The sequence below is a fragment of the Halichoeres trimaculatus genome, unplaced genomic scaffold (genome assembly GCF_033239565.1).
Source record: "Halichoeres trimaculatus isolate MK-OKI-2021-1 unplaced genomic scaffold, fHalTri1.1 fHalTri1_scaffold_5, whole genome shotgun sequence".
NCBI lineage: Eukaryota > Metazoa > Chordata > Actinopteri > Labriformes > Labridae > Halichoeres > Halichoeres trimaculatus.
The window spans coordinates 15,340,447-15,354,520 of NW_027437183.1; the positions used below are offsets into that span (position 1 = coordinate 15,340,447).

Genomic DNA, 14,074 nt, shown 5'->3' on the forward strand with positions numbered 1-14,074 from the left:
GATTACGTTTGGGTTAACAGATCCGATCTCATTCTTTGGTAGAGATCTGATCTTCAAACGGCAGCATAAAGCGGGAGAAAGAGCAAAGAATTGAATCAATGCTCTTCTCAAATCATCAGAGGAGGACATCTTGGAGATCTGATAATATTTATATACCAAGGCAACGTAACCTTTGCAAACTGGATTTATCTCCCTGTAAATGTCCTAATATGAAATCAATCCTCAAAACCCCTGCAGGCAGAGCTGTTTGGGCACAAGCTGAAAAATGGACACTGCAGCTGCAATAAATTATGAAAAACGTCTTTAAGCATGATCAATTTAAACCTAATGTTGAAAAGCTTTTCGGGCCTTCCCATTAGGATTTGATGTTGCCTGAAGCACATTAGAATGAAAAGTGGCCTGTCTGTCCTCAAATAAAAAACCTCTTTATTCCTGTCTTGTGTTATAAACAGCTTCTGTAGCCTTGTCCTGTGAAATCTTGTTGTGCTACAGTAAAAAGCTGGCTGTCTCGGCTTCTGAGGACGTCAGAATTGGCTGTCAGTCTAACCCCAGGCCTCAAAAATAAGGGAAAGAGCTTTTTTCATATCTGAGTGAACCAGGATAGGAAATAACCGCATTTATCTTCCTCTATTGTGCTCAGGTAGGCTAAAGGCTAACCTTTTTTTTAACACACACACAAACAGCTTAAACACATTACACATGCATACCTAATACACACATTCACACAGAGCAATGATTGATCTCCAGCCACTAAGCTCTTCCTCACAGACTTTATTGAAGCCTGATAGAAATGAGCCTCATTCATCCTTGTGGCAGGGGATCACTGTATGTTGACTCAGACCAACAGACACTCTCCTCCAGCCCAGACTCAATAATATAAGTGACACCCCCGTAATCCCATGCCCCCCTTATCTCATACCCGTCCTCTTCCTCCACTGTAGTCTTGATATTTTCTTTCCTCCTCTCAGGCCTTTTCTTGCATCGCTTACAGCATTTGATTTAATTCAAATATGTTATCTCTTTCTCTCTCTCAGGGTTCACTGAATTTTTCTCAGAAACACGTTTGCTGGTGACATCAGGTTGTACCAAAAGCCCTGAAGGCAGAAAAATATGTAGGACTACACTCTATATTCATGTCAAATAATCCCACTGCATATTTGCCCGTGTCTTTTTCTCTTTCATGTTAATTCCCTGTGCTGTTTACTTTGATAGTTTTAAATAACCCGACATTTTCAGCTCTGCTCTAAGTTTTCTAACACCTCAAACTTTATGTTGCTTTGCATATTGTTTCTGCAGACAGTCTCATGTACAAAACTTTGGCTGGGAAATTGTTATTTACTTTTATCTGCTGCCCACTTGGGTATAAGTGAGAAATACATTTACTTTACAGGAGATATAAGAGAATTAGATTCAGTTAATCAAATACAAAGAAAAAGAACTAAAAGATGCCTTAACTGGGAGCTAATCTGATACGGAGCATGTTTTATTTTCTGTGCCATTCACTTTCATAAAGCTTTATCAATACTTACACTTTCTAATTTGTGCAAATTATCAGCTTTTGAATCAAGCGGCTTTGAATGAAAGAAAACCTGGAACACAAGTAGATAAAATGTTTTTTTAAGGATTCACACACTTAACTATTCATGAGAAATAATTGCTGATTTGCCAATGGCAAGATAAATTGAATCTTCTCCAGATATGAATGCAACCAGCAGGAGCAGATGCTTGTCTCTCATCACAGTGACTGCCAAAAAAGTCTAACTATGTGCCAAAGTAGGATTGCAATATCTTGGACTTAAATAGCTGCTTGAATACGACCTCTGAGCATCATTCAACCCTTTAGGGGTCTTCTGGAATTTGAGGTTCCTGAGGTGATTGATTCAGTTTCAAGAGGAAACAGGAGATTAATGAAAAAGACCACGTCCTTATTACAGAATTATTTTTATGTTAGTTTCAGAATGAACTATAAAAAACTAACATATTCGAAAAAGTGACTTGAGTGGCAACATCTTGTAGTCCCAGAGCCGAAGACGGGAAGTTTTTTTTACAAAGACAGACAGTGTGAAGTTGTATATGTAACGTTTGAGTTTTAAGTAAAAAGAGACAAGGTGCAATTTTATGACAAAGAAGACTCAAATACAGGCTATGACTAATCTATAAAACTGCTAAAATATCATAAAGGTGGATAAATAAACATCCAGCCTCCTGAACTGAAGAAAGATGATAACTCCACATGTTCACATGGTTAGACTGGATGCTATTTTGAAGGAACGAATCATAAAAGTCTGCTGCTGGCCAGGATTAAATCTTTAAACACATTTCTATTTCCAATTTGATTTTGACCATAGACTGTATATAGAGTGAACAGTGTGGCTCCGCCATTTATCACTGTACGGTTTTGAAGCCAAAATACCCCTGTCACAGGCGCTACCATTGTAGCAGTTGTGCAACCAGAACCTGCACAGTACAGACGATGAGGGATTCTGGGAGAATCTGAGTGGAGCCCGGTGACAAAGATAACAACCTCTTCACTCTACCTCCCAACAAATTTTACAATCCCCCCCAAAAAATACACGTGAATGGCAGCTGTCAATCATCGTTAAACGTTACGTAAAGCCTAAGGACTTGAATACAAGACAGCCAAATGATATCTTCAAATCACCACAACAATCAGATGTGAGAAATACTTCTACGAGGAGTATTCATTTTTTAAAGTTTGACCAAAGCCCATCTAGAATGGCTGGAAAGCCGGATTTTTTAACCTATACTGCAGCCAGCCACCAGGGGGAGCAGTTTTTGCGGAGACCTCACATCGAGCTGAGCAAGCGGACGTCCATTTTTTTTCAACCATACAATTTTGTTTGCCCCATCTGATTTACTTTTTTCTTTATCTGTGGAATAAAATCCAAAATTTCTTGTGTTGAAAATTCAATCTTAATTTGGAGCTCAAATATCTGTACCTGTAACTGTATCCTTGCTTGTGTTTTGCCGTTATTTTGAGTGAAAGTGTCTTTTCATGAGTAAACCCCAACAAAAATGTGTCAAATTGTCCGTAATAAGTAGTCAAATGATTTTGTAACTCGACTCTGTCTGTTAATCCTCATGTAATTCAGCGCTTTTAGCCCAGTCACTGATATCCCCACATGTCCTTACTGCCAACTTGTTGTTCTTGTGTGATAGAGTATGTGTGGGTGTCAGTGGCGTTTTCTCCCGGAGGCCAAGGGAAGCCATGCTTCCTCACTTTTTTCAGACTGTAGCTGTGTTTTAATGAAAATACTCCTTTATAACAGTTTCGATAATTCTTCTGTGTTTCGTCTCTGTCATCTCCTCCTTATTTCTCTCCTCTACTTATTGAGCATTTTACGATGTGTAAAACAGCACCCTCATAAATGTTATGCTGTGAATGAGTGGTGAAAATATGATACTGCACACTGTTGCCTGCAAGGAAGCCAAGCAGAGTTGGCGTCCCTTGGTGAAAAAAAAAAGAATGATTAACCAATCAGATGAGGCCGTGGTCATGACACTGCTCACCTGTGATTGGCCAAGACAGTGTCAAGGGAAGCCACCCTGTCTTTGGCCTCAAACCAATCAAATCACAGAATCATCATCATCAAGCCACTGAATGAAATCAGCGAGATTAGCACATAAGCAGTGTGCATGAAGCAGCCGGTTGTGCGTTTGAGTGGGCGGTTGAGTAAATTAATAAGACATTTAAGCTAAGTCAAGAGGACAATGTACGCGTGTGAATGAGTGACTGAGAGTGGGAGAGTGAAAGGGTGTGTGTCGGTGTTCAAAGTAAGTAAAACGAGCGCTCTCTGGGCGCTCTAACAGGTCATTCCATTACATGAAAAAGCGATATACAAGCTGCAACATAGTCTTTTATGTACCCCACTCCCTAAAAATCATACAGATTAGAGGCTTTGTCTCATTGGCTTCCTCAAAAAAAATCCCCACGCCACGCCACTGGTGGGTGTCACATTAGTGTTGGTTTTGCTGTGCACATGGCATGAAACGTGTGACTCTCGTATGATTGACACAGCACTGGTAAAATCTGGGGGACCGGCAGGTCACCAATCACAGCATGAACAGGCTGAAAAATTGGCAGTTTTAGGTCACGAGGCGGTCGTACTCTTTCAGTTTCCCTTTGTACCAGACCTTTGTATCTACTGACACTGTCTACATCAAAACTGCGACAGACATTTACAAGAGGTCATTTTGATTCTTACTCACAGTATGTATGTGCAAAGGTTTGTGTTCGTAGGAGAGAAAGAGAGAAAAAAGAAAAGATAGTGACAGAGTGAGAAAGGCCATTCTAACATCTTTGTAAGATACTGTAAAAGCTTGGATTTATGAAGCTCAATAAAAGTAAGTGAACTTTGAGAAGTGGACTGAAAAAGGCCCTTGACATGATTTATCTACAGAGCGGTTTGGCATTGATTTTAAAGGTGCCAAAATGTCAGAAACTTCACTCCAAGTTTACACTGTGGTGCTCTTAAATTGTTGCCAAAATTCTACAGTGCACAAAAATTGAAGTTTCTGGTGTCTTTGTCTAACTTTATGTGCTAATATTTGAGAACAAATTCTGGCCATGCACGTGACTAACTGTCTGAATCCTGATCAGACAAGGTGATCTCAATGTCTGCATTGGGAGATAACAGTAATGCAGTTATTTAATCTTGTATTAAAAAGTCTTGGAGCTTAAAGAGTATAAATCATTAAAGTGTAAATTGCCTTCAAGTCCATAATAAGATCCTGGACTGAAAGGAAACACACTGATAAGATCCTGCAACAGTGGGGAGTTCAGTTCTGTTTAGCAGTTATTGGTTTTTTTAGTTTTATTTTTTTTTTCAGTCCTGAAAAAACTGCAGACAACACTAAGACCAAGTGGAGCAGCTTTTGTGGATGTGAGCTCTGCAGCTCCAAAGAAACCCTGTTGTATCCCTCAGTGCAGTGCTCAGTTCTTACCTCTGTTTCTGTTCTGCTCCTCTATTTAATCCTACTTTGCTTGAAACAGTTTGCTTCTTGGATTATAGGCCCTGGTTTGATGTATAGCATAAAACGTCAAAGACAAGTTATACTTTGGGGCCAAAAACTGCTGTATTCAATGTCTTTATTTTTTCAGTTACAGGTCACAGTCAAGGGTACTGTTCGGTCATTGGTTTCACTTCTATTGGCAGAATCCATTTGTTGGCTTTACTTCATGTTTGAGTGAGTGAATATTTTGAAAATGTAAGAAAAATTTAAAAAGTTTGATAAAAAAAACAAAAAAAAAACCATCAGCATTTGAATAAAACACAGTTAAACACACACACACACACACACACACACACACACACACACACACACACACACACATACACACACACACACACACACACACACACACACACACACACCCCCACTACACACACACACACACACACACACACACACACACACACACACACACACACACACACACACACACACACACACAGTCCGTTTCAGGAAAGCAGCCAAGGTATCTTGTATAAACATCAACAAAGTTTTCAGATATATGAGGAATACGACATGACCCTCATCACTCAATGTTGAGACAAACTCATCAGAGGGGAAGATGATTGAGCCAAAGTGCCCTTGATCCTGTGTGTATGCGACGGTAAATCTGATAGAGTGAGCAGGAGGCCAAAACATTTTATTTAAAAACTGGCACAAGGTGCGACACCGAAACTTTTAGAGATACTTCTGATATTAATTAACTGTCACAATCTACAGCTGAGTGAATCAGACCTGAGCTATGGTGGCTGTGTCCTGTTTGTCTTTTGGAAAATTTCATCAGTAAGACTGTTGTTTGTATATTTTTTGGCATCAACGTTAATTCTAGAATTCAATAATATTGTGTTTAATATTGAAAAATAATATGTAATGTATATAGAAATGAAAACTCTATACAAAGAAATCTGTTTGAAGAACTATTTCATAACCAATCAGAGTGATTCAGAAAGCATTCAGTTCCTCACATTAAAGCAGTTTCATTTAGGGGTGCACGATCACAGTTTTCTGGCCGCTCGCTGATCTTTAAAAAGCCTGACCTGCTGATACCGATTCGGGCTGATACCGATTTCTGCTTTTTATTTTTTTTATAGCTGACAGCATATGCCTTCAATGTTCCAATCCTATTTTATTGAAAATAATTGAACAATACATGTGAAACAATAACATCTTTACATTTTAACTTAAACAAAAAGTAAAGTGTCCAGAGTTTTAGGTCTCAGTGTAAAAAGCAACAAAGGCTGTCAGTCAGACCTTCCAGGAGGTATATGAGATCAGTTTCATATGTAAGGATGGGCTAATCACCCATCACCGATCCCCCAAAGTTAAGAAAATCAGCATTGATTGATTGGTGCAGGCCTAGTTTCATCATATTTCTGACAAATGGGACCAGTGTATTTTTGTTAGTGGAACACATGTATACCGATAGGGTCGCTTCTGCACATGACTCAGCTCCACAAGCTAAGTCAATGGGTAAATAAAACTAGAGAAATGATCCGTATGAGATGTCTTTTTTGAATTTTAAAATTCAAATGTTTATTTATTTGGTGCCAGCAATATGCTAAATGTCATGCTGAGACTCTGTCCCACCTATTAAACTGCTACCTTGACGGTGGCTGAATTTGACAGTTCTCCTACTTAGAGTACTGATGCAAGACTGCACAGAATGCAGGAAGGCCTGTATCTGCTCAGGGAGAGGTTTATCTATATTGCCAAGAAAACATCCACATTTCAGTGTAAGTGAGAACAAAGGGTTAAACACTGGAGGACGTAGCTGGACAAACTACTGATAAGGACTGGCTCTGTTACTGTGGATGGCCTATGGACAATTACACTTCTCTTCAGCCTCTGCTGTCAATGTACACAAGCACCTTCAGTCATCAGTTTATTGTGATTAAGTGTTAGAGGTGCTTGAGGCATATCCACTTGTTCAAACTTGAGGCTCTGGGATCTTGTCCCGCAATAGCATTAGCAGCATTAGGTTTGAATAATTCCTCTCTCTCCCTCTCCACAACTTTAGACAGCCAGGAGAGAGCACACAGTGTCTGCCTACAGCTCTGGATCCACTTCTATCAAATGCCCCATCATTTTTTAAAATCCACATTCCTGCTGCCAACTGTTCTGAGCATCCTCTTCAAAGTTACATCATCACACTTTGGTTATTCTTGGATGAAAGACGACCAGAGCAGTTCATTAGAGCTTTTTAAATGAGGAAAGAGAGTTGGAGTATGTTCAGCTGATGTCAGCTCCCTGTAGGAATCACTGCAATCTTGCAACAAAATGATGTCACATTTTTTTCACTATGATTTGGAAAATCTCATTCTTTCACAGGCCTCCAAGTCTCAAACTATGAGATGTGTTTTGGCAGTAGAGTAAATCAAGATACTCTTAAACAGAAATGTGAAAAATCACTTATCTATGAGTGTCATCTGGTGATACCACTGTATTTGTGATTGAGGCTGTATAAAAGAACGGACCCCAAAACATCTGGACTAATACAGTGCCTCTTCTATGTTAACAGATGGAAAATCTATGAAACTATGAAAATCAAAATAATGAGCAGTAATTTCTTCTGAAACATGTTTCCATAAATGCTTTTGAGAGCAGTATTATTGACATAAGGTGTGTGTGTGTGGGGTGGGGGGGCACTCATGACACTGAAACACTAAATTGAAATCAGAGGTATATGCTTTATGTTTTTACATACAAGCTAAAAAGTTGCTAAAATTCTAAGCCCAATAATTTGCAGACTAATAGCACATTTTGGGCGCTGGTGTCCTCCTCCACACCACTGTAGAACTATTCCTGCCTGCCCTGTTTCACGTGGTGGAGAACAACAAAAAGGACACAGTTTCGTGGAAATCTGGACTTTATCTTTTGTAAACTGAGTGGTTGGATAAATACAGGAGTATTTATAGAATAAGAATGATCTATGTTGCCTTTGAAAGCATGCAGCAGTGGAACATTGCAGAGGACAATGGTGCACATTATGTTTAGAGAGTGCACACAACATGGCCAAGGCCATGCAAACGTTTGATGTGAAGAGCTTCAGATGTATAGAAGAACTCTTACAGCTTTAAAAAAAATAACAGTTGAAGAGTTAGATTTTTCTATTTATCTATTTTTTGCCTACTATATCTAAGCCCTTCTTACCTGTATATGTGCACAAACAGCATATAATAAACCTCTTTTAAAATACAGAACAGGGGAAAATATAGGTAATTCTACTTCTATTGACCATCAGGAGAAATTACTGGTCAAAAGCTTCATACTGTGCATTATTGATTTGAGTTCTAAAAAAACGATAATTTTTTTGTTGTTTCATGAAAAAAGGCATTAAAAGAAACAAGTCAGAGTGAAAGAATTATTTAAATGGTTCATAAATTATCATAAAAACACAAACTCATTATTTTCAAAGCAGCATCAAACACAATGATGCTTGACCAAACACACATCTCCAAGGAGAAGAATAACATTGTTTCTAAGAGGCTCAGACAAGCAACACGCATGAGGCATAAAAAAATATGCAGCAAAAGGCAAATGGTTTGACTTTTGGCACTGAATTTTCATATCCTCAGATATTGGATTCTGGTCATGTCATGTTGTTTTCTCACGTGGAATATTAAAACTTTTTGTATTTTGTAACCCAATGGACCATACAAAAGCTGTTACTGACAGCTACTGACTGTGTAGGCTACAATAAAGTAAGAACAATAAAAGCAGCAGGAAAAAAGCCTCAGAGGGAGCTTTATAAAGGCTACTAAAGCAGCGGTGGATGACAGATGCAGCGCTGGTAAGAATATTTCCTTATTATTTTTTCTCTAGTTGAATACAGACATCCTTTTCTTTGCTTGTATTCTTGCTACAGATACAATGAACCGGTTTGAAAAAGCCTGTCCAAATCCATTTATTTATGGAGAAATTTCATGAAAGAATGTCATTAACATTATTTGGAATTATCATCTTCTTTCAACGGCTCGTACACACCAAAGACACATGCAACAATGGTTTCTTGGTCAGGAATGCAGCACTGCCTTCACTAGTCTTTATCCTGTCAGAATGCAGAGCCTCATTCGCTGGTTTGTATGGCTTTTTAAATTCAAAATTATTGCAAAACAGAACACATAAGCCCTTTTCTAAACCATCATGACAACTTGGAAACTCTCCTTGACTGTCTAAATAATCTCACACAATATTCCTTGCCAATCATACAGTTTATAAAACAGCAGGTGTTTTATATTTTCTCTAAACTGTTGACGACAGCTTTTCATGTCATTAAATTCTGCTTCTCAAAGCCTGAACTCCAAGAACAAAACAATGTTGACAGTTTGTACAACTCAGTACAAAGTAAGACATCTTTTCAAAGCAACAGTATCTCTACTTGTTGAAAGAGCTACTTTTTTATTTAGCAAGAAAGCACCAATAGTTCCCGAAAGAAGTCTAACTTAAACATGAATGCTTACTTACTGTATGATCAAGTTGCACCACTATGACAACCACTCTAAGTAAAAGTTGCAGAAAGAAAACAGAGATAAGAAAAGAGATGTTTTCCATAAAAGAAAAGTGTTTGAAGGTGAGCCACTTTCAACTGAGCAAAACATGTTTTCAAAATTAAAGCAAAACATTTTGTATCATCTTTCCTTGGCAAATATAATAATCTCCAATATCTGCAATTATGAGTAATGTAATCAAGACTTTTCAGCATCTCCAGGCAACAGAGCATGCTTGATTATGATAACGTGTTTATGCACGGAAATGATGATGTGACTCAGTAAGAGATAACCAGGTTTGTGAACTCAGTCAAGTGTGTGATCCAACTGAAATATAAAGAAGGTTATTTTCCATACTGATGTTTCAGTTTTGAAAGATTTGAGTTTATTTATTTTGTAGATACCCTGTGTATTTGAGTGGAAGAAATGGGAAAACACTGAGATTCAGCATGTGTTTCATGTGTGGATAAAATGTGATGCTTTTGTTTTATTTTATTATTGTTTTCCGTTTGTGTCTTTGTTGAGGTTGTTAGGAAAGTAGTGATGTAAGAATTCAGAACAGAGCAAAACAAAATGATACGATATCAGAGTATGTGATCAGATGAGATGTAATGTGGCACAATAAGATATATGATGTAATATAATATGATACGGTATGACACGTGATCATGGTATATGATATGGTACGATATGACATGATACGATATGATATGATATGATACCACATGACAGGATACGATATGATACGATATGATATGATATGACATGATACAATATGATATAATATGATAAAATATGACAATATGATGCGATATATTATGATATATGATGTAAGATCATATGATATGACATGACACTATATGATACGATATGATATGATAGGAAATGATATGATACAATATGATGCAATATGATATGATAGGATACGATATGGTATGATATGATATATCATGCGTTATGATATGATGTAATATGATATGATATAACATGATATGACATGACACAATATGATATGATATAATATGATATGATATGATAAGATGAAAAAAATATCAGATGGTACCTGACATATTGTTACATTATGTGTCACTACACATGTTAATTATATCATATCATGTAATGTTTTATGATGTGAAAAGTTAAAGAGGATATGATATGATGTGATAACCATATGAGAAGGGATGAGAAGAGGTGATAATCTAACTCACACTATATATAGGATATGATACGATACGATATGACATGACGTGATGTGATACAATGTGATATGTGATGGGATGATATCGGACTTTAAATTATGGCAGTTTACAATTCAATACAACCCAATACAATAAAACAATAAAACAAAAGAGGATACCATTCGAGAGGATATGATTTGAAACGTGATGACTGCACATGAGATTGGAAGAGATGAAACAATATGACATAGATATGATAGAACAGGAGGACTAAGTTAAACTTCTGCCATAAGCGTCTAAGTAGCACAAGGCAATATGTTTCCCACCACTTGTTAATAAAATGTACGGTAACTGGCCAAGTGTACCATTCAAAATTTAATTCTAAATCACGAGGCACTGCAATTATAATTAACAAATCCTTACCTTTTGTGGCTACTAATATTGACGCTGACCCAAATGGACGATTTATTATTGTTGCAGGGAAAGTATATGGATTCCCTTTGGTGCTGGCAAACATTTATGCCCCCAATTGGGATGACTCCAGTTTTTTTAGTGATGTTTTTTCACGACTGCCATGTATGGCATCACATAATGTCATTGTTGGTGGGGACCTAAACATTGCCTTATCCTCTTTGGATCGCAGTTCTCAGAGGGTTATTCCTGTTGCTAAATCAGTACATGTAATTCACTCTTTTTTGGATACTTATGGTTTGGCTGATGTTTGGAGATTTCGGAACCCGTCCTCACGCAAATTTTCTTTTTTTTCAAATGTTCATAGAACATTTTCTCGAATAGATTATTTTTTGTTAGATAAGAAACTCCTTCCTCTTGTTGCAGATTGTGACTACAAGGCCATGGTCATTTCAGATCATTCCCCTGTTGCTCTCTCATTACGGATTCCAAATGTAAGTTGTAACTATCGGCCCTGGAGATTTAATCCGCTACTGCTTGCAGATGAAGAATTTAAACATTTTTTGCGATCTCAAATTGAATTTTTTGTCAGTATAAATCAAACCTCAGAAGTTTCACACTCTACTGTATGGGAATCTCTTAAGGCATATTTGAGGGGTCAGATTATTTCCTTTTGCGCAAAACAGAAGAGGGCCGCAACGGAGCATCTCACTAAATTGGCTGATCAAATTGTTAAATTAGATGCTGCATATAGTATTTCTCCCTCCCCTATATTATATAAACAACGATTGCAATTACAAACCGAATATAATCTTTTATCCACAAAACAAGCTGAACATCTTCTTTCTAAATCCCGAAGCGGCACATATGAACATGGTGAGAAGACAGGCAAACTTTTAGCGCAGCAGTTGCGACAAAGGACAGCTAACCAAGCTATAGCTGAAATACAAAATGATCAAGGGATAAAATATACAAGCAATTTAGACATAAACGATAGTTTTCTGCAATATTATCAAAATTTATACAGTTGTACTTCATCTGGTGATCACTCGAATATAGATAATTTCTTTGAAAATCTGAATATTCCTTTACTTGAGACAGATGCAGCTAATAGTTTGGAGGAACCAATTTCTGATCTTGAAATTCATAGGGCTTTGAGGAGCTTACAATCTGGGAAATCTCCAGGTCCAGATGGGTTTCCATCTGAATTTTATAAGGAATTTGCTCCTCAGATTATTCCATTGTTAAAGTCTACATTTGAGGAATCATTCATCTCACAGTCTTTACCACCGACAATGCGCCAAGCAGTTATTTCTTTAATTCTTAAGAAAGATAGAAGCAGTCTTAATTGTAGCTCATACCGCCCAATATCCCTACTAAATGTGGACACAAAGATTCTTGCTAAGTTGCTGGCTCATCGCTTGGAAAGGGTCTTGCCATCCATCATCTCACCCGATCAAACAGGTTTTATTAAAAACAGATTTTCTTTTTTCAATATTCGACGTGTATTAAATATTATTTATAACCAATCTGACAAAGATGCTGCTGAAGTAGTAGTGTCACTTGATGCCGAAAAGGCGTTTGATCGGGTGAGATGGGATTTTCTTTTTGCCACTCTTAGACGGTTTGGATTCGGGACAAACTTTATTTCCTGGATTAAAGTGTTATACTCCTCGCCGGTCGCGGCTGTTCGAACTAATAGTAATTTATCTAAGTATTTTCGGCTCCAGCGCGGTACAAGGCAAGGGTGTCCTTTGTCACCCCTCCTCTTTACATTGGTGATTGAACCCTTGGCAATTGCTTTAAGACAGCGATCTGACATCAAAGGGATTCTTCGTGGAGAGACTGAGCATAAAGTCTCGCTTTATGCGGATGATATGCTTTTGTTTATTGCAGATCCTTCACATAGTCTTCCAAAAATTTTAGATTTGCTTAAGGAGTTTGGAGCAATTTCAGGATATAAGGTAAATTTTGAAAAAAGTGAAGCCATGCCCATTGGTAGAGTAATAGGGGAATCGTCAACTGTTCTAGATCCTTTTAAACTCAGTTACAATAAATTTAAATACTTAGGCATATGGATTACACGAAATCACAAAGATTTATTTAAAGCGAATTATCAAGTGTCACTATCAAAGCTAAAACAAGATCTTGGAAGATGGGAGTTGCTGCCTCTTTCGCTTGGTGGCAGAATTAACATCATTAAAATGAACATTTTTCCTAAATTTTTGTATTTGTTTCAATGTCTTCCAATATTTCTAACCAAATCTTTTTTTAAGAATATAAACAGTCAAATTTCCTCTTTCATCTGGAACAAAAAAACACCGAGACTAAAGCAAAGTGTACTACAAAGGCCCCGGAGCACGGGAGGCTTGGCACTCCCAAACTTCTTATTTTACTACTGGGCATCCAATTTAAAGCAATACTTTACTGGGTACAAGTGGATGATAATTTACCATCATGGGCAACCCTTGAAAAATTGTCAGTGAAACAGGTCACACTTAAATCTTTGTTATGTGCAAAGTTACCTTTGCAAAAACCCATTTCCAACTTTACTTCAAACCCTCTTGTTATACATTCAATAAAATTATGGAATCAGTTCAAGAGTCACTTCAAATTGACAGCATTATCCTTGTTTGCACCACCCCAGAGCCATTGTATGTTTCCTCCATCAATGATTGATAAGTCTTTTAGCATCTGGACAGATTTGGGAATCACATCAATGTATGAGCTCTTCAATGACAATGTCTTCAGCTCTTTTGAGCAGCTGAGGACTAAATATGATATTCCTGGATCTCACTTTTTCAGGTACCTACAAATTAGACATTTCATCGTCTCCAACATGGACTCCTTCCCATCTTCTCCCTCCCCATCGCTTCTGGGCGATATCTTCAAGCTCAAACCCACAGTCAGGCGCCTGATAAGTGTTATCTATGGGTTGTTAAATAAGTATAAGATGTCTACACT

General features: G+C 37.6%; 1 protein-coding gene across 3 annotated transcripts in view; it reads right to left on the reverse strand.

The window, feature by feature from the left end:
• The window catches only part of grid2 (glutamate receptor, ionotropic, delta 2), a 534,507-nt gene that overhangs the window by 88,077 nt on the left and 432,356 nt on the right, over window positions 1–14,074 (reverse strand). The gene's annotated exons all lie outside the window — the stretch shown is intronic.